Raw genomic sequence first — 19,525 nt, 5'->3', positions numbered from 1 at the left:
AGTAACCACATCTTTGGATGAGAGATTCAATCAACTGAAATCTCATTGTGATTATTTTGATTTTCTCTATGACATTGGTGAGCTGAAGAATGCACCTCCTGACAACCTGGACACACAGTGTAGAAACCTCGCAGCGATTTTGCAAGATCATGAGTCAAGTGAAATTGATGCACTGGAGGAGTTGAGGGAAGAACTAAAAGTGCTTTCAACATTGTTGAAACTTGGAATTGGTCCAAAAGGGACTCTGCAGTTTATAGGAAGACATAATTTTTGCCCTAATGTTAATATTGGTCTGAAAATTTTCCTAACACTCCCAGTGACAGTTGCGAGTGGAGAGAGGAGTTTCTCAAAACTGAAATTGATAAAGACATACCTCCGATCAACAATGGGCCAAACTCGTTTCAATGATCTTGCAACAATATCGATTGAGCACGAGCTTGCAGAGGACTTAAATTATACAGATCGTGTGAAAGAGTTTGCACAAGCAAAAGCCAGGAAGGTTTGATTTGTCTAAAATTTTTATATTATAATCAGTGTCTTGGTTATTTACTATGTTTTTCTTATTCTGTTCAACATTAAATAGTTATTGTGAATATTATTGTTCAAACCAAATTATCATTAAATTGTAAATATATTGTGTTTTCCGTTGAATACACTATCTGTTCATATTCATTGAAAAATGATTATTTACGTTAACTGTAAGTTCATGCGGCACGGGATTAGCCGAGTGGTCTAAGGCGCTGCAGTCATGGGCTGCGCAGCTGGTCACGACGGAGGTTCGAGTCCTCCCTCAGGCATGGGTGTGTGTGTTTGTCCTTAGGATAATTTAGGTTAAGTAGTGTGTAAACTTAGAGACTGATGACCTTAGCAGTTAAGTCGCATAAGATTTCACACACATTTGGACATTTTTCTAAAATCACAAGGCTTATTAAAATGAGTTAGATTTCTTCAATCAAGTTTGACTCCATTTTTGAGCTGGTGCCCAGCGACTGTTTTGTATAAATCTGTAGAGAGTGTCACCAATCAGTTGCAATTTTTGTTTTTATTTTCCAGATCTACATAGATTTTGGGCACAGTGTGGCTATTCTCAATGCTTTGAGTTATGTTTATATCTATATCGTCATGCTGAACGTAACTGTCAACATGACGGTTTAGATGTAAGCACACATTAAAAGCTTTGAGACTAGCCATTCAGTGGCCGAAACCTAGGTAGATCTGAAAAGTAAAAACAAAAATTGCGATTGATTGCTGACATTTCCTATAGATTTGATTAAATAAAATTCCGCAAATGAAAAGAACTGGGTTGGGGTGGGGGTGGGTGGGTGGCAATTTAGCAGTTTGCACGGGGCGGCACTTGGGCTTGCACCGGCCCTGGGTTGGACAGATACTTTTCTAACAGACAGGGAGCAGTATGTCATCCTGAGTGGGGTGACTTAAACAGAAAAAAAGCGTAACTTCAGGTGTGACACACGGCATCATAATAGGTCTGCTGCTTTATACTATTTACATAAAAGATCTGGTAGATGGTATTGACAGTGGCATTAGACTGTTTGCCGATGATGCTGTATTCTACAGGGAAGTAGTATCACACAAAAGTTGGGAACAAATCAATGAGGATTTGTGGAAAATAAATGCATAGTGTAATGGCTAGCAGTTATCTCTCAATATTAGTGTAATCTACTGCATATAACAAGGCAAAAATCCCCATTAATGTATGAGTACAAAATAAATGCCCAGTCTTTGAAGCAGTATCATCTGTCAAGTATCTGGGTGTGACTATTTGAAATGATCTCAAATGGAATGATCAGATTACACAAGTAATGGGTAGGGCGAACTCTAGATTGTGGCTTATTGGAAAAATCCTGAAGCAATGTAGTCCTTCAACAAAGGAAATAGCTTAAAATATGTTAGTTCATCCAGTCTTGGAGTATTGTTCGTCTGTATGGGACCCTTACCAGTTGGGTCTGATTCAAGAGATTGAGAAGGTCCAAAGAAGAGCAGCAAGATTTGTGATTGGAACATTTAGCCATTATGAGAGTGTTACAAATCTCACAGAAAGTTTGATATGGGACACACTGGCAGATAAACGGTGCACTAAGCGAAAGGGGCTGCTCACTAAATTCCGAAATCCGATCTTTGCCGAGGGTAAGAGAATATATTATTATCACCAACTTTCAGATCGTGCAATGCTCACCATTCAAAGATAAGGAAAATTAGAGCTCATACCGAGGCATTCAGACAATCGTTTTTCCCTCACGCAATCCACGAGGGGAACAGACAGGGGGAAATATGACTTAGGTGCAAATTGTGCCCTGCACCACAAACCGCTTGGTGGCTAGCGGAGTATATGTGTAGATGTAGATGTAGATGTAGATCCTTCAATGAGACACAGATCCATAAACTAATGTGCCCAGCTTGATGCAGTGTTCCTTAACTTCTGGAAGTTGTTCAGTACAACTCTGCACTTTCATTTACCAAACAAAATATAAGCTTACTGAGCATCAGACCAGGACTTAATAGCAAATAAAACTCAGGATGACATAGTGGATAACATCAGAAGCAGTTGGGAATGCCAGTTGTCTCTGAACATAAAGAACTATAGTGTATTTTCTACAAATAGGCAGAAAAAGTGACAATAATTGCTTACATTATTAGTAATAAAACACCAGGAATGAAAACAACAGTAAAATACCTTGGAGTGACCATTCACAGTGACTTGAAGTGGAATAACCAGTTAAATAAATAAAAAAAGCATAAATCAAGCTGAGATTCATTGGCAGAATCTTAACGAATATAATTAAAAAAAGGAAGAATGCTTACAAACCAATTTCTGACCTAGTCTCAATATTACTCGTTCGTCTTTCACCAATATTCATTTTTATTAACATAGGAGATAGAGATGATCCAAAGAAGAGCCATGTTTTTTTTTTTTTTTTTTTTTTTTTTTGTCAACAAGATCATTTATTAAGCACGAGAGCTTAATGGAGATGATAAAACAAACGCCTGTAAAAGACACTACAAGAGGTATCATGCACCATAGTGAGGTTTAATGTTTAAAATCTAGGGGCATACTTTCAATGTCTTGCAAAAGTCTGTTATGTCCCGTATGCATCTCATGAAATGACCACGAAGGGAAAGTCATTAGAGCTCACAGAGAGGCTGCTTGGCAGAAATACCCTATGCCAGGTCCTTACACAGTACAGATGTAAACGTATCTGGGTGTTGTTACTGATGTTGATGAACAGCTCTGTGAGCCTCTTACTTGCAGCCACAGTGTGGCTTAATGTGTTGTAGGACTATTAGTCAACTGAGTGACACTTCTTCCCTTCCCTAATTTACCCCTACTTCTCCCAGATAAAGGAACTGCTCTTACAGAAGACAACACCAATACTGCTGCTATCATCATGTCAGAGTCAACAATTAAGCTTACAAACACACTCTGAAATACTGAAACTTTCGTTGGGTGCCATCCACAAATTGATGACAGCAAATTGACATGAGTTGTGTTTGTGGACGGTAAGTTCCAAGACTGCCGATTCCTGAACTAAAGGACATTTGCTTGTATGTCCGCATGCAATTGAAGCTGATGCTAGAAGGACATCCAGAAGTTCTTCAAAGGAAGTAGTCGCTACAGAATCTTGGACAAATAATTCTGATGAGCAAGTTCCTCCCAAAATGCAAAAATGGGTTTTCTGCTGGAAAATGTATGGTCCTCTCATTTTTTGATATCCATGGAATGATTATCAGCATGTTGTACCTGGACACACATCAATAGCAGCACATATTACTGAGATGTACTGGAAACTTTGAAAGTCCATATCAGGAGCAAAACACATATACACATGAACAGCATGGATGCTGCACCATGATAATGCATGTCCACATACTGCAAATGTTGTTGCTGAATATCATGCAAAAATCAATTTGAGGCGCTTCCTTCACCCTTCCTAGTCCATATGTAGCCCCCTGTGACTTTTTTCTTTCCCCTAACCCGAAGAAACACATCTATGGGTCTATGGGAGACATTTTTCATCATCAGAAGCAGCAGTGAAGGCTATGTAAGTGATTCTGAATGACCACTCAAAAAACGGTTTCCAGCAAGTCTTTGTAGACTGGCCCCAGATCTGAGACAAGTGCATCACATACAAAGGAGACCACGCTGAGGAGAAACACCAAAATTATGAGAATGAGTAAATGTATGTTGGTGAAATAAATCGTGGTCACCTTTCTCTGAATAGCCTTCATACTACAGAGAATGACAGTGAAGGTGAAGTGGACAGTGAAAGTGCTGTTTGAGAGATAGAAATAATGCCACATGTGGAGGCAACGGCATAGTTGGAAAAATTGTTTACCCAGAGCATCAGCTGGAAACGTTTACAGTGAAACTGATGTACGTGAAACGGCTATACAATTGTGCTGCTTTCTAATACTACACACGTTTGAAATAAAATAAACTTACATACAGTTTTAATAAATGAATGTGAGTAGGCATAAGTAAACATAAAGTGCCAAAGAAACTTTTTTGTTAGGGCCACAATAAAAAATTTGTATATTATAGTAGACATTAGAATTTTTTGATTCAGTAGAAGATTTCAAGAATATCCAGATTTTTCAGTAATCCACATTACATCTGGTCAAACCTAATCCGAATGAATGAGGTAGTCTAGTGTACTAGAAGTGAGGGTACTATTTGTAAATTCTAGGAACTGCCAAATTTTATAAATTTTTTAGTTATTCTAAAATGAAATATGAACGATTTTTTATTCATTTAATTGGTGAGGGTCATCATTTCTTCTCCTTTCTGTAACATTATTCTCCATGTTTCATGTTTATTTAACATGATCAATAAATTTTGGTGCACCATTTGCTTGAATACAGTAATTATTGTATGAAGATTATTAAGGGACATCCTGTTTCATTACAGTATGCCTTGTTTACAGATTTTACTGGCACTGTGGATAATCTTTCTGATGTTGAATTGATGTTTGTTACTGAATGTATGATGGATTCGGACGCAGCAAAAGCTGAGTCGAATTGTGTGTTCCCTTGTTCAGCTGGACTGCTGTTCCCTTTGTAGAGTCTGAATTTCCTGATTGGGTGCCACTGAGAAGCTCCCATTTTGCAAATTTAACTGGGCCTAGCAACCCATACTCTGTACAGAACAAGCTAAGAAAAGCTGACATGACATATAATATGCAGAAAATCTACTTGTCCCCCTCCAACAGGGCTCCATTAGAAGCGTAACTATGAGGGTATAAGTAATTGAGCTTAGGGCCTCAAAGTGTACAGTTGTGTCACCTTTCTGTCTGCATCTTGAACCGAAGGACCAATGCAGGGAGTTGGTGTGCAGCCAGCATCCACCCTCAGAGGGAGGGTGGACTGCAAGCTGTCCATGATCTGTATGGGGGATGCACACCCTTGTTGCCACCTAGACATTGTCAGCCATCTATCAGCTTTATCCATGGGGAGGGGTGAATACGGTTGATCAGAGCACTGCTGCTCAGCAATGGACTTCTGGCATTATTTACAGCACCCAAGCACACAACATGAGGACCATGAGCAAGAGCAGAGGTGTGTAGCCAACAAGACTCCAGAGGTCCGGGTGTGTGTGTGTGGTGGGGGGGGGGGGCGGGGGGCGGACACCTGCTCATTCTTTACCACTGGCAGTGTGTATGGCGTCACCTGCTGGTGGACTACTCAGCATCGCAGTAGCTGCAGCTGGTGTCTCACGACCAAAGACATCAAAGGCAGATCAGGGCGTCAGTTGGGTTTGCAAGGACACAGTGCAGCCATGACAGCTTGTTGTATTTTATTTATTTATTTATTTATTTATTTATTTATTTTATTTTATTTTATTTTTTTTTTTTTTTTTTGGTCATCAGTCTTCTGACTAGTTTCATGTGGCCCTCTCCTGTGCTAACTACTTCGTCTCAAACTAGCAGTAGCAACCTACGTCCTCTATTATTAGCTGGATGTACTCCAATCTCTGTCTTCCTCTACAGTTTTTGCGTTCTACAGCTCCCTCTAGTACCATGGAAGTCATTCCCTCATGTCTTAACAGTTGTCCTATCATTGTATCCCTTCTCCTTATCAGTGTTTTCCACATATTCCTTTCCACTCCGATTCCATGCAGAACCTCCTCATTCCTTACCTTATCAGTTCATCTAATTTTCAACATTCATCTGTAGCACCACATCTGAAAAGCTTTGATTCTCTTCTGTTCTGGTTTTCCCACAGTCCATGTTCCACTACCATACAATGCTGTACTCCAGATGTACATTCTCAGAAATTTCTTCCTTAAATTAAGGCCAATATTTGATATTAGTAGACTTCTCTTGACCAGGAATTCCATTTTTGCCACTGCTGGTCTGCTTGTAATGTCCTCCGTGCTGCGTCTGTCACTCGTTATTTTACTGCCTAGGTAGCAGAATTCCTTAATTTCATCCACTTCATGAGCATCAATCCTGATACTAAGTTTTTCATTGTTCTCATTTCTACTGCTTCTCATTACCTTTGTCTTTCTTTGATTTACTCTCAATCCATACTCTTTACTCATCAGACTGTTCATTCCATTCAGCAGATCACGTAATTCTTCTTCATCTTTACTCAGGATAGCAATGTCATCAGTAGATTGTATCACTGATATCCTTTCACCTTGAATTTTGATTCCACTCCTGAACCTTTCTTTTATTTCCATCATTGCTTCCTTGATGTACAGACTGAACAGTAGGGGCAAAAGACTACATCCTTGTCTTACATCCTTTTTAATATGAGCACTTCATTCTTAGTCACCCACTCTTATTATTCCCTCTTGGCTGTTGTACATATTGTATATGATGTGTCTCTCCCAATAGCTTACCCCTATTTTTCTCAGAATTTTGAATATCTTGTACCATTTTACATTGTCAAACACTTTTTCCAGGTTGACAAATCCTATGAACGTGTCTTGATTTTCCTTTAGTCTTGCTTCCATTATTAACCGCAATGTCAGGGTTGTCTCTCTCATGCCTCTACTTTTCCTAAAGCCAAACTGATTGTCATCTAGCACATCCTCAATTTTGTTTTCCATTCTTCTGTATATTATTCTTGTCAGCAACTTGGATGCATAAGCTGTTAAGCTGATTGTGCGATAATTCTCACACATGTCAGCTCTTGCCATCCTGGGAATTGTGTGGATGATGTTTTTCCAAAAGTCAAACAAAAATTACATGAAGCAAAATGTAGTGTGAGGAGGGCTATGCGAGAGGCGTTCAATGAATTCGAAAGTAAAGTTCTATGTACTAACTTGGCAGAAAATCCTAATAAATTTTGGTCTTATGTCAAAGTGGTATGTGGATCAAAACAAAATGTCCAGACATTCTGTGACCAAAATGGTACTGAAACAGAGGATGGCAGACTAAAGGCCGAAATACTAAATGTCTTTTTCCAAAGCTGTTTCACACAGGAAGACTGCACTGTAGTTCCTTCTCTAGATTGTCGCACAGATGACAAAATGGTAGGTATCGAAACAGATGACAGAGGCATAGAAAAACAATTAAAATCGCTCAAAAGAGGGAAGGCCACTGTACCTGATGGGATACCAGTTCAATTTTCCAGAGTATGCGAAGGAACTTGCCCCCCCTTGTTGCAGTGGTGTACTGTAGGTCTCTAGAACAGTGCAGCGTTCCAAAAGATTGGAAAAAGGCATAGGTCATTCCCATTTTCAAGAAGGGACGTCGAGCAGATGTGCAGAACTATAGACCTATATCTCTAACGTCGATCAGTTGTAGAATTTTGGAACATGTATTATGTTCAAGTATAATGACTTTTCTGGAGACTAGAAATCTACTCTGTAGGAATCAGCATGGGTTTCAAAAAAGACGATTGCGTGAAACCCAGCTCGTGCTATTCATCCATGAGACTTAGAGGGCCATCAACATGGGTTCACAGGTAGATGCCGTGTTTCTTGACTTCCGCAAGGCATTTGATACAGTTCCCCTACAGTCGTTTAATGAACAGAGTAAGAGCATATGGACTATCAGACCAATTTTGTGATTGGATTGAAGAGTTCCTAGATAACAGGACGCAGCATATCATTCTCAATGGAGAGAAGTCTTCCAAAGAAAGAGTGATTTCAAGTGTGCCACAGGGGAGTGTCGTAGGACTGTTGCTATTCGCAATATATATAAATGACCACATGGATAACATCGGAAGTTCACTGAGGCTTTTTGTGGATGATGCTGTAGTATCTTCGACTCATTCGTGGGAAAAGGTGAACTCTGATACAACATGCCATTGCAAGAAACGTGTTGTAAAAGGTATAATGTGCTTAAATTGTAAAACGGTTTTTCATTATTCATGTATTAATGTCAGTCCTAAAAGGAAACTATGGTTCTGCAATAGCTGTTTCAAAGGCGACTTAGGCCAAAAACCTAATATGAGAAACACCAAAGACGAAGTTATCAGTGCTCTACTGGAAGAGTTTTCAGTTATAAAACATCACGAACACGAACAGTATGAAAAAGAAGCAAAGAGTCTTAGTGTTTTACCTCAAGTTACTGTAACTTTTGTTAATAACAGTTCTGTTGTTTATGTTTGTAGAAAGTGCGGGAAAAACACAAACAGTTGTGTAACCTGTTGCGAGTGCGAAAGAAAACCTCAGTCTAAAACTCCCGACCATGTTCCAAAACTTTACATTTTAGGCGATAGCCACAGCCGCGGTATTGTCTCACGCATAAATAAAGCTTCAAATGTGAAATCAATGAGCTTTGTAAAGCCTGGGGCGCCCCTCTCAGAAATAAGAAAACTAGTTTTTTCTGAAGAAATAAAAAAGCTGTCTTCGAAAGATTTTGTTGTCCTCTTTGGTGGATCTAATGACATTTATCAAAATGATACATCTAAAGCCTGCTGTGAATTAAACAAGTGTTTATCTGAACTAAGTCATACAAACGTTATCCTCGTTAATATACCACAAAGGTACGACTTGATGTCCTGGTCGTGTGTAAACAAGGAAATTAGTGCCGCCAATGAACTTTTTTCCAGTATATGCAAACAATATAGAAATGTTTCTGTTGTTAATATTAATACTATTGGACGCAGATTCCACACTACTCACGGGCTGCACTTAAATGGCCTTGGAAAGCAACTTGTTACATTAAAGCTAATGGAAATTATTCAGAGACTGCAACACTTACCAACAACATCATCAGTGGTACCTGTATCATCATCACAGAAAGTATCTCTAGGAGTGACTAATGCAGAATCAGATACAGTAACAGAAAATGCAGCAGAAGTACCTAAAGAAGCAATACTAACAGAAGTAGAATCAACAGCAGCGTCAGAAGAACCACGTTCAGTAACAGCAGAAGTAACTCCTCCAGCATTAGAACCAGCTCCTACAGCAGTAACACCCTCTCCCTCACCAGCAGTAGCAGCACAAACTACTTCACCAGCAATAGCGGAAGAAACACCATCAGCAACAGCAGAAGCAATTCCTCCAGCAGTAGAACCAGTTTCTATAGCAGCAGCACCATCTCCCACACCAGCAGTAGCAGAACCAACTCCTTTACCAGTAACAGCAGAAACAACTCCTCCACCAGCAGCACCTAAACCAACTTCACCAACAGCAGAAACAGTACCAGCTCCTCCTCCATCACCTTCAAGAGTAGCAGAAAAGAATAGACCAGTCACAGTAAGTAAAGTATCATCTTTGTCTCATGATGAAGTGATACCACATGATTTGGGAAAACATGTTCCCATAAAACTTGTAGACAGTAAAGTGAAACAAACTTCCAACCGTGTTTCAAACAGACCCAAAAAATTACCAAAGAGAAATTAAGATTTTTTATGGTTTATCCCAAGGAAGTCCAACCGCCACCTAACATAGATTCCAGGGCTGAAAAAACAATTAAATGTTCTCCATTGCCCCATAATACTGTACTCCTCCCCTCCTGTGACAGTAACTCTATCTTATTTCTGCACTTAAATGTCAGGTCTCTGAAAAATAAAGCTGATGAGCTTGGTATACTATTAAAAAGTAACAAAAGAATGATTTTATGTACAAACGAACATTGGCTAAAGGAAGAGGATATAAAACTGTATGTACCATCAGGTTTCAGATTAGCTACATACTTCTGCAGACCCAGTGAATCCTATGGGGGTTCATCCATATATATTAGCAATGATCTAGACTTAAAGTTTTCTGTTCTTGAAGTTAGTGACCTATGCATTAAAGGTGTTTTTGAAGCAGCTGCTTGTATTATACCTAGTATACAGCTCATAACTGTGTCTTTATATCACACTCCTGAAAGTAATGTAGAACAATTTATAGAACGTTTAGAAAAACTTGTGATCAGTATACAAAAATATACTAAATACAAAATTTTAATCTTTGGGGATCTAAACATAGACATTAGGAAATTGACAGCCAGAAATGTTAATTTAGTAAACATGTTAAGATCCTATAATCTCTTTTGTGCTAACGAAAGTCCTACAAGGCACTCCTCCTGTCTTGACAATCTAAAAACAAATGTATACAAATGTGATTTTGAGCTAGGCTTATTTAATGTCGATTACCTGTCAGACCATAGAGGTATATGGGTGAAACTAATTACTAAAAAACCAAAAGAAGATGAGGAACAAACTCAGTGTGTCAGACTATCTACAGATACAAATATTAGCAAGTATAGAGAAGAACTTAAGTCTATAGATTGGAATACTGTTATGCATTCCTCCAGAAATGTTGATGAAGCCTTCAGCACATTCCTCAAAATCATTTCTGAAATCTTCCACACATGCTGTCCACTGGTTAAAAAACAAAAAAACAAAAAAGTTAGGAAACCTAGCCACTCAACTTTACAGAAGTGGTTTTCACCCCAATTACAAAAACTGAGACTATTGGTAATTACTTGTCACGATAAGGTCAAAAAGGGAGCAGTAGACAAAGAAACTTACAAAAACCTGAAAAGAAAATATAGATCTGAAATTAAAATAGCCAAGTGCAAGGCAAATGGTGATTTCATTAAAAAATCACACAATAAATGTAAGGCTGCATGGAAAGTAATAAAAGCAGAGCTAGGTATGGATATAAACTACAAAGACAACACAAATGCTGCTAACGTCACTGCTGATGATTTCAATCACTTTTTTGTCAACTCTGCCAATCTTAGCCTTCCAACCAACAGCAATCAGAATTCCAATTCAACACATACACCTATTTCTCATCCCATATCTGGCAGAAATATTCAACAAAACATTACAAACACAGTGTCAGCTTGTAAATGGAGAGAAGTGCAAGTAACTGATATAATTAAAGCAACCTCTAAATTAGGATACTCTAGATCTGAAGATGTGTATGGCCTGTCAAACTATGTAATTAAAAAAGTTGTAGATCTCATAACATGTCCTCTTTGCATACTGATAAACTGGATGCTCTCGAGTGGACACTTTCCAGAATGTCTCAAAAAAACAGTTGTCATACCATTATACAAAAAGGGTGACAAGTCCTGTATCAATAATTATAGACCAATTTCACTTGTGCCTATTCTCTCAAAAATAATAGAACATTGCATACTGCAGCAAATATGCATACACCTATCAGACAATAATATATTAAATGATTCTCAGTATGGATTCAGGTCAAACTTATCAACAGTCAAAGCAGTTGAAAACCTTATCTCTTTTGTACTAAGTGCATTTGAGTCAGAATTATCTGCTGAAGCCATTCTAATTGACCTGAGTAAGGCTTTCGACTCAGTTAACCACAAATTATTATTAGGTAAACTGTGTTGCTATGGAATCAAACACTTGGAACTCTCACTAATTGAATCATACCTCAGCAACAGAAAACAAATAGTAAAGCATAATGACCAACAGTCACAGACTTTTAAGTATAAAACGAGGTGTTCCTCAGGACTCAGTGCTTGGCCCTCTACTATTTATATTGTTTGTAAATGACTTTCCGAATAACTTACCCTGTAAATCTATCCTCTATGCTGATGACACAACATTAGCTAATTCTGGAAAGGATATAAACATATTGAAGGAGGAAAGTGAAGAGTGTCTCAAAATATCTAATATCTGGTTTAAAGCTAATGACTTATCTATGAACCATGAAAATACTGTCAAGATAATCTTCAGTTTATCAAACAGTAACATGGATTTATCATATGTTAAACTACGAGGAATACACATTGACTCAAAATTAACTTGGGACACACATACAGGTTATGTATGTCGAAAGCTATCACGAGTTATCTACCTACTAGCCAAACTACACACGTGTTACACAAGATTTATTGCTTCAGTCATACTATGCCTTCTTTCATTGCCATCTGCAATATGGCATTCTTTTATGGGGTAACTCTCCAGGAGCCAAAAAAATTTTCACTTGGCAGAAGAAAGCAATTAGACATCTTTACGGAATCACTGACAACAAGACCTCATGTAGACCTTATTTTAGAGACTTAAAAATTCTCACAGTTCCATCTCTTTATATATATTGTTGCCTATTAAACATAAATGAAAACTTAAACCACTTCACTATAAGGAAATCAGTTCATCAACACAATACTCGACAAACAAATATGATTGATATACCCACAACCAGGCTTAAGAAAACCCAATCTAGCTATGAATACATAGGCATAAAATTATTCAACACTTTACCCGTACAGGCTCAATTGGTTTCAGTGGATATTTTCAAAACTAAAACCAAAGTGTGGATGAAGAAAAATACTTTCTACAGTGTAGAAGAATTTCAGAATAGTTGTAAAGATGATCTAATTTATTGATAAACTTGGGCTTACTGTTATGTATAGTTATGGATGTAGAGGCAGCTAGCTATAAGCTAATAGGGTACAACACTGTCTTTTTTTCCATGTAATATTTTTGTTATATGAAACATAATGTACAAATAGCTATAATACTTCTGACAACATTGATTGCATGTTATTATGGCTTACTGTTACGTATGGATCTAGGTATAAAGGCTGTTGTAAGCTAATAGTTTACAACATTGCTATATTTTTACTATGTAATATTTTGGTATGTAAAACATAATGTACAAATAGCTGTAACTCTTCTGACGACATCGATTGCATATTAATGCTGAAAGATGGATAAAATAAATAAATAAATAAATAAATAAATATTGAGAGGTTGTAACAATGGAAAATTTTACTGAAATTTAGAAGGGTCTGCAACGAATTGACACATGGTGCAGGGAATGACAATTGAATCTCAATGTAGACAAGCATAATGTGCTGCAAATACACAGAAAGAAAGATCCTTTATCATTTAGCTACAATATAACAGATCAGCAACTGGAAGCAGTTAAATCCATAAATTATCTGGGAGTAGGCATTAGGAGTGATTTAAAATGGAATGACCATATAAAATTAATTGTCGGTAAAGCAGATGCCAGACTGGGCTTCATTGGAAGGATCCTAAGGAAATGCAATCTGAAAACAAAGGAAGTAGGTTACAGTACACTTGTTCGCTCACTGCTTGAATACTGCTCACTGTTGTAAGATCCATACCAGATAAGGTTGATTGAAGAGATGGAGAAGATCCAACGGAGAGCAGCACACTTTGTTACAGGATCATTTAGTAGTCACGAAAGTTTACAAAGATGACAGATAAACTCCAATGGAAGACTCTGCAAGAGAGACACTCAGTAGCTCGGTACGGGCTTTTGTTGAAGTTTCGAGACCATACCTTCACTGAGGAGTCAAGCAGTATATTGCTCCCTTCTATGTATATCTCATGAGGAGACCATGAGGATAAAATCAGAGAGATTAGAGCACACACAGAGGCATAACAACAATCTTTCTCTCCACAAACAATACGAGACTGGAATAGAAGGGAGAACCGATAGAGGTACTCAAGGTACCCTCTGCCACACACTGTCACACACTGTCAGGTGGCTGGTGGAGTGTAGGTATAGGTGTAGAAATGTCTTTCTTCCCAACTTCTGTTATTGTCCTTTTTAGGGATGTCCATTCCTCTTCAACTGTGCTGCCTGTTGAGCTATTCCTTATTGCTGTATCTATAGCCTTGGAGATCATCAAGCGTATCTCGTCATTCCTTAGTACTTCTGTATCCCACTTCTTTGTGTATTGATTCTTCCTGACTAATGTCTTAAACTTCAGCCTACTCTTCATCACTACAATGTTGTGATCTGAATCTATATCTGCTCCTGGGTATGCCTTACAATCCAGTATCTGATTTCGGAATCTCTGTCTGACCATGATGTAATCTAACTGAAATCTTCCAGTATCACTGGGCCTTTTCCAAGTTCTACAGCCTCCTCTTGTGATTCCTGAACAGAGTATTCGCTATTACTAGCTGAAGTTTATTATGGTACTCAATTAATCTTTCTCCTCTCTCATTCCTTGTCCCATTCTTATATTCTCCTGTAACCTTTTCTTCTATTCCTTCCCCTACAACTGCATTCCAGTACCCAATGACTGTTAGATTTTCATCTCCCTTTACGTACTGTATTACCCTTTCAGTATCCTCATACACTTTCTCTATCTCTTCATCTTCAGCTTGCAATGTCGGCATACATACCTGAACTATTGTTGGCAAGGTGGCTTGCTGTTGATTCTGATAAGAATAATCCTACCACTGAACTGTTCACAGTAACACTCTCTGCCCTACCTTCCTATTCATAATGAACCCTACTCGCATTATACCATTTTCTGCTGCTGTTGATATTACCATGTACTTGTCTGACCAGAAGTCCTTGTCTTCTTTCCACTTCACTTCGCTTCCCCCTACTATATTTAGATTGAGCTTTTGCATTTCCCTTTTCACACTTTCTAGTTTCACTACCACATTGAAGCTTCTGACATTCCTTGCCCTGACTCATAGAATGTTATTATTTCATTGACTATTCAATCTTTTTCTCACGGTAACCTCCCCCTTGGCAGACCCCTCCAAGAGATCTGAATATGGGATTATTCCGGAATATTTTGCTAAAGGAGAGATCATCATGCCACTTCTTCAATTACAGGCCACATGCCCTGTGAATACACATTACGTGTCTTTAATGCAGTGGTTTCCACTGGCTTCTGCATCCTCATGCCATTGATCTTTGTTGATTCTTGTGCCTTCAGGGGCAGTTTCCCACCCCTAGGACAAGACAGTGCCCTGAACCTCTGTACGCTCCTCCACCCTCTTTGACAAGACTATTGGCAAAATGAAGGTGACTTCTTACGCTAGAAGTCTTCGGCCCCCAATGCTGATTGTTAATAAAAATTTAAACGGCAGCAGGGTTCAAACCCAGGATCGAAGAAGTTTTGATTATGAATCAGAGACACTACCCAAAGATCACAGGTGCAAAACTGCCTGCTGTATAAAGCTGCTTAAATAAAATCCTGTCAATACTACCACTGTTTGACTGTAAACTCTGGCATGAATCTGGTCTCTGTCCCATCCTGACATGTAGTGTCTTGGAATAGGCTAGGTTATTAGTTATAACGGGAAAATGTATAATATAAATTGTACATTGAATTTTCCTCTCCATCCCATCCACAATCAATCCGAACACCAAAACCACGTCCTAATTCTCCACACACAGTACATGAAGGGGCTCCATTTGCTGTATAAAAGAATGAAAAATACACAAATCATCAATAACATTCTTACTCTACATATACGTGTCCTAATCTCTCTGAAAAACAATGTCCTTCATCTTCCCTCAACACAAAATTCCAGCTCTTTCTGATAATGCTCTGTTGCACTGCAAAAAAGAAGTATGGGTGAATGCAACATTTTTACTGTTTTTTCTTGGCAAGCACAGTGCTGAGCCAAGACAGGCTCCAATGCCATGTCTCAACTGAAATGTAAACTGAGAAGGAAAGCTAACACTCACGCATTACCACACAACACTCAAGTGGAAAGTTCAGAGTGTGGCCACAGCAAAATGACCATACTATAATATCATTCTAACAGCAGTGCAAGATAAAGTAAGACTAGGTAAAGTACATGCAAGGGCATCTCTACAATATGCAGACATTGCAGAAAGTGCAAGCTGAAGATTTTAAAGAAATAATTAGACCAAATTTGCTTATGATTACTACTCAATGATGTCATAGGCATAAGATAACCAGTGTAAATACTTGGATTTCTGAAGCTGAGACAATTAGTAACCGTTAATCAGTCATCAGTTAGTATGGCAGCCTTGTAAGTTTGCAGTGAACCTACTTCAAAGTTGATATATGATGTAATTCCTATGGTTCACCTGGTGACTTCAACTTCGAGACACCAGCTTGCCAACCTGGTGCACTTCCCTGCTGTGCTGCTTGTTGTCATTGATATGAAGATTTATGCACCTACAATCAATAATTTACTAGGGTTAAATCAAGGGTGACTTGTGAGCTGCTGATTTCATACCTTCAGGGAGAGGTGCATTCATGTTGCTACCTTGTTGTACCTGTGAGCAACTACTGGAGTTCTGGCTGTCTCTTGATGGGAGGCTATGGCATACTTCTAAGTGGCTACTGTCATTTTGTCTGGAGGTGTTGGCTGCTGACAAGAACATGAGCTACAAAGTCAATACGGGTGCTTTGGGTGAACAGCCCACTAGGCTGTTAGTGACTCGACTAGACAGGCAATGCCTGCAGACAACTGGGATGGCATCCTACTCGATGTTACCCTCACTGAGTGGTATGTTTCCTACTTCCTGACCATGCATGCCACTCCGCTGCCACTGAGCAACACCACTGGTAAGTTATTTCCGTTGTATAAATCCTAACAAATATATTTTCACCCAACACTGCCTCACTGACGGGTTCAGGCTTGTCACAACCCACACCCTGTGCTTGGCAGCCGGCCCACACAGAGGGAACAGTTCCCTGTATTTCCAAAACTTCTCACTACAAGTCAACTTCTTCTAAAATTAGTTGTAGCACTCTACTGTCCATTAAAATTGCTACACCAGGAAGAAATGCAGACGATAAACGGGTATTCATTGGACAAATATATTATACTAGAACTGACATGTGATTACATTCTCATGCAATTTGGGTGCATAGGTCCTGAGGAATCAGTACCCAGAACAAATACCTCTGGCCATTATTACAGCCTTCATACATCTGGGCATTGAGTCAAACAGAGCTTGGATGGCGTGTACAGGTACAGCTGCCCATGCAGCTTCAACATGATACCATAGATCATCAAGAGTAGTGACTGGCGTATTGTGACAAGCCAGTTGCTCGGCCAACATTGGCCAGACGTTTTCAATAGGTGAGAGATCAGGAGAATGTGCTGGACAGGGTAGCAGTCTAACATTTTCTGTATCCAGAAAGGCCCGTACAGGACCTGCAACATACACTCGTGCATTATCCTGTTGAAATGTAGGGTTTCGCAGGGATTGAATGAAGGGTAGAGCCACGGGTTGTAACACATCTGAAATGTAATGACCACTGTTCGAAGTGCCGCAATGCGAACAAGAGGTGCGGGTTGTAACACATCTGAAATGTAACGTCCACTGTTCAAAGTGCCGTCAATGCAAACAAGATGTGACCGAGACGTGTAACCAATGGCATCCCATACCATCACACCAGGAGATACGCCAGTATGGCGATGACAAATACGCACTTCCAATGTGCCAATGTGCGTTCACCGCGATGTCGCCAAACACTGATGTGACCATCATGATGCTGTAAACAGAACCTGGATCCATCCGAAAAAATGATGTTTTGCCATTTGTGCACCCAGGTTCATCATTGAATACACCATTGCAGGCACTCCTGTCTGTGATGCAGCATCAAGGGTAACTGTAGTCATGGTCTCCGAGCTGATAGTCCATGCTGCTGTAAACGTCGGCGAACTGTTCATGCAGATGGTTGTTGTCTTGCAAACGTCCCCATCTGTTGACTCAGGGATCGAGACGTGGCTGCACGATCCGTTACAGCCACGCTGATAAGGTGCCTGTCATCTCCACTGCTATGAGGCCGCTCGGATCCAGCACAGTGTTCCGTATTACCCTCCTGAACCCACTGACTCCATATTCTGCTAACAGTCATTGGATTTCGACCAACGCGAGCAGCAATGTCGTGATACGATAAACTGCAATCACGATAGACTACAATCAGATCTTTATCAAAGTCAGAAACTTGATGGTATGCATTTCTCCTCCTTACACAAGGCATCACAACAACGTTTCACCAGGCAACGCCGGTCAACTGCTGTTTGTGTATGAGAAATCGGTTGGAAACTTTCCTCATGTCACCACATTGTAGGTGTCGCCACCAGCACCAACCTTGTGTGATTGCTCGGAGAAGCTAATCATTTGCATATCACAGCATCTTCTTCCTGTCGGTTAATTTTTGCATCTGTAGTGTGTCACCTTCATGGTGTACCAATTTTAATGGCCAGTAGTGTATTCAACTGTAAGTGTCCTCTCCTTGATCCTCATAACTGCCCATTTATCTTAATATAAACATTCCCACAGTCACCATGTTTTTCAGTTACCTACTGCAATGTCCTTGTATTATTCTTCTTAACTTCATTCATAATCAGTGCACTGACTTCTTTTCAAGAACCTGCTAATCTTGATCACCAACTTTCTTCCATCCACTTCCAGTTAATGATACTTAATCATTCCCACAGATGATTTTTATCTTATGGAAAATATGTACACATCTAAATTACCTATATATTCAGCATAACAGAACAAATTTCTCTACATAACAAATACCAACCATAAACAGTCTGGTGACTCCATTTTGCTGAGCAACAACAGGATGGCACACACTTACACAGCCATAAGCAATATTTCAAAAAACAATATTTCTAAAACTGATTTTATGACCTTCAAATCATGTGCTCTCACAAATCAACTTCCATGTTCCATCTTTCAAGCAAACTCACCATCGCACATAACTGTTGGAACTTTACTGTGGAACACAGTCTTCCAGCTAGAAGCACATATGTATTTATGCACAATGTCACCAAAACTTCTGAGAAATTCAAACAACTGAAAATTGCAGTGCCTAATCATATAAAAATCGTGAAAGTCAATGAAACTCCTTGATCCCAACATCAAACCATTTAACCATTTAATTTCATTCACTAGAGGATGGGGGAGCTGTTTTTACCACTTTCTTCCTCACTAATGCCAAAGTAACATAAGACTTCCATTACAATCAACAAAATCACAAAAAACAACAGAGAGGTGACTATGACATGAATACACAACAAAATAAAGCCTGAAAAACAAATGGTTGTGCGGAAAGAGTAAATGTGAAGTAGGAACCAATTTTCCCATGACAGTCAGCTGCACTCTATTATATATCACATGGGCTGTGCCTACCATGATGAAGTTTGGCCTCTTGACTGGTATGCTTGCACAAGCACCAGACACTTCTGTGTCTTAAGGGTACTTTACAGCCATTGTAAATTTTATTTGTGAACATTGTGAACAAGAGTGGGTCCAGTGCCTAACCTTGTGCAGTTCTCTGCTTTATAATGCCCAATATTACTTTGGTTTTACTCCTGTGAGAAGTTTATCAATCTGACCATCTGTTTTCTATTGTGC

At 39.1% G+C, this 19,525-nt stretch overlaps 1 protein-coding gene across 1 annotated transcript in view; it reads right to left on the bottom strand.

The window, feature by feature from the left end:
* The window catches only part of LOC126213086 (uncharacterized), a 218,302-nt gene that overhangs the window by 65,455 nt on the left and 133,322 nt on the right, over positions 1-19,525 (bottom strand). The window lies entirely within an intron of this gene.

Source organism: Schistocerca nitens, chromosome 11, assembly GCF_023898315.1.
Source record: "Schistocerca nitens isolate TAMUIC-IGC-003100 chromosome 11, iqSchNite1.1, whole genome shotgun sequence".
Classification (NCBI taxonomy): Eukaryota; Metazoa; Arthropoda; class Insecta; order Orthoptera; family Acrididae; genus Schistocerca; species Schistocerca nitens.
Note: the sequence above shows the minus strand (reverse complement) of the source record. Positions and strands in the feature narration are given on the sequence as shown.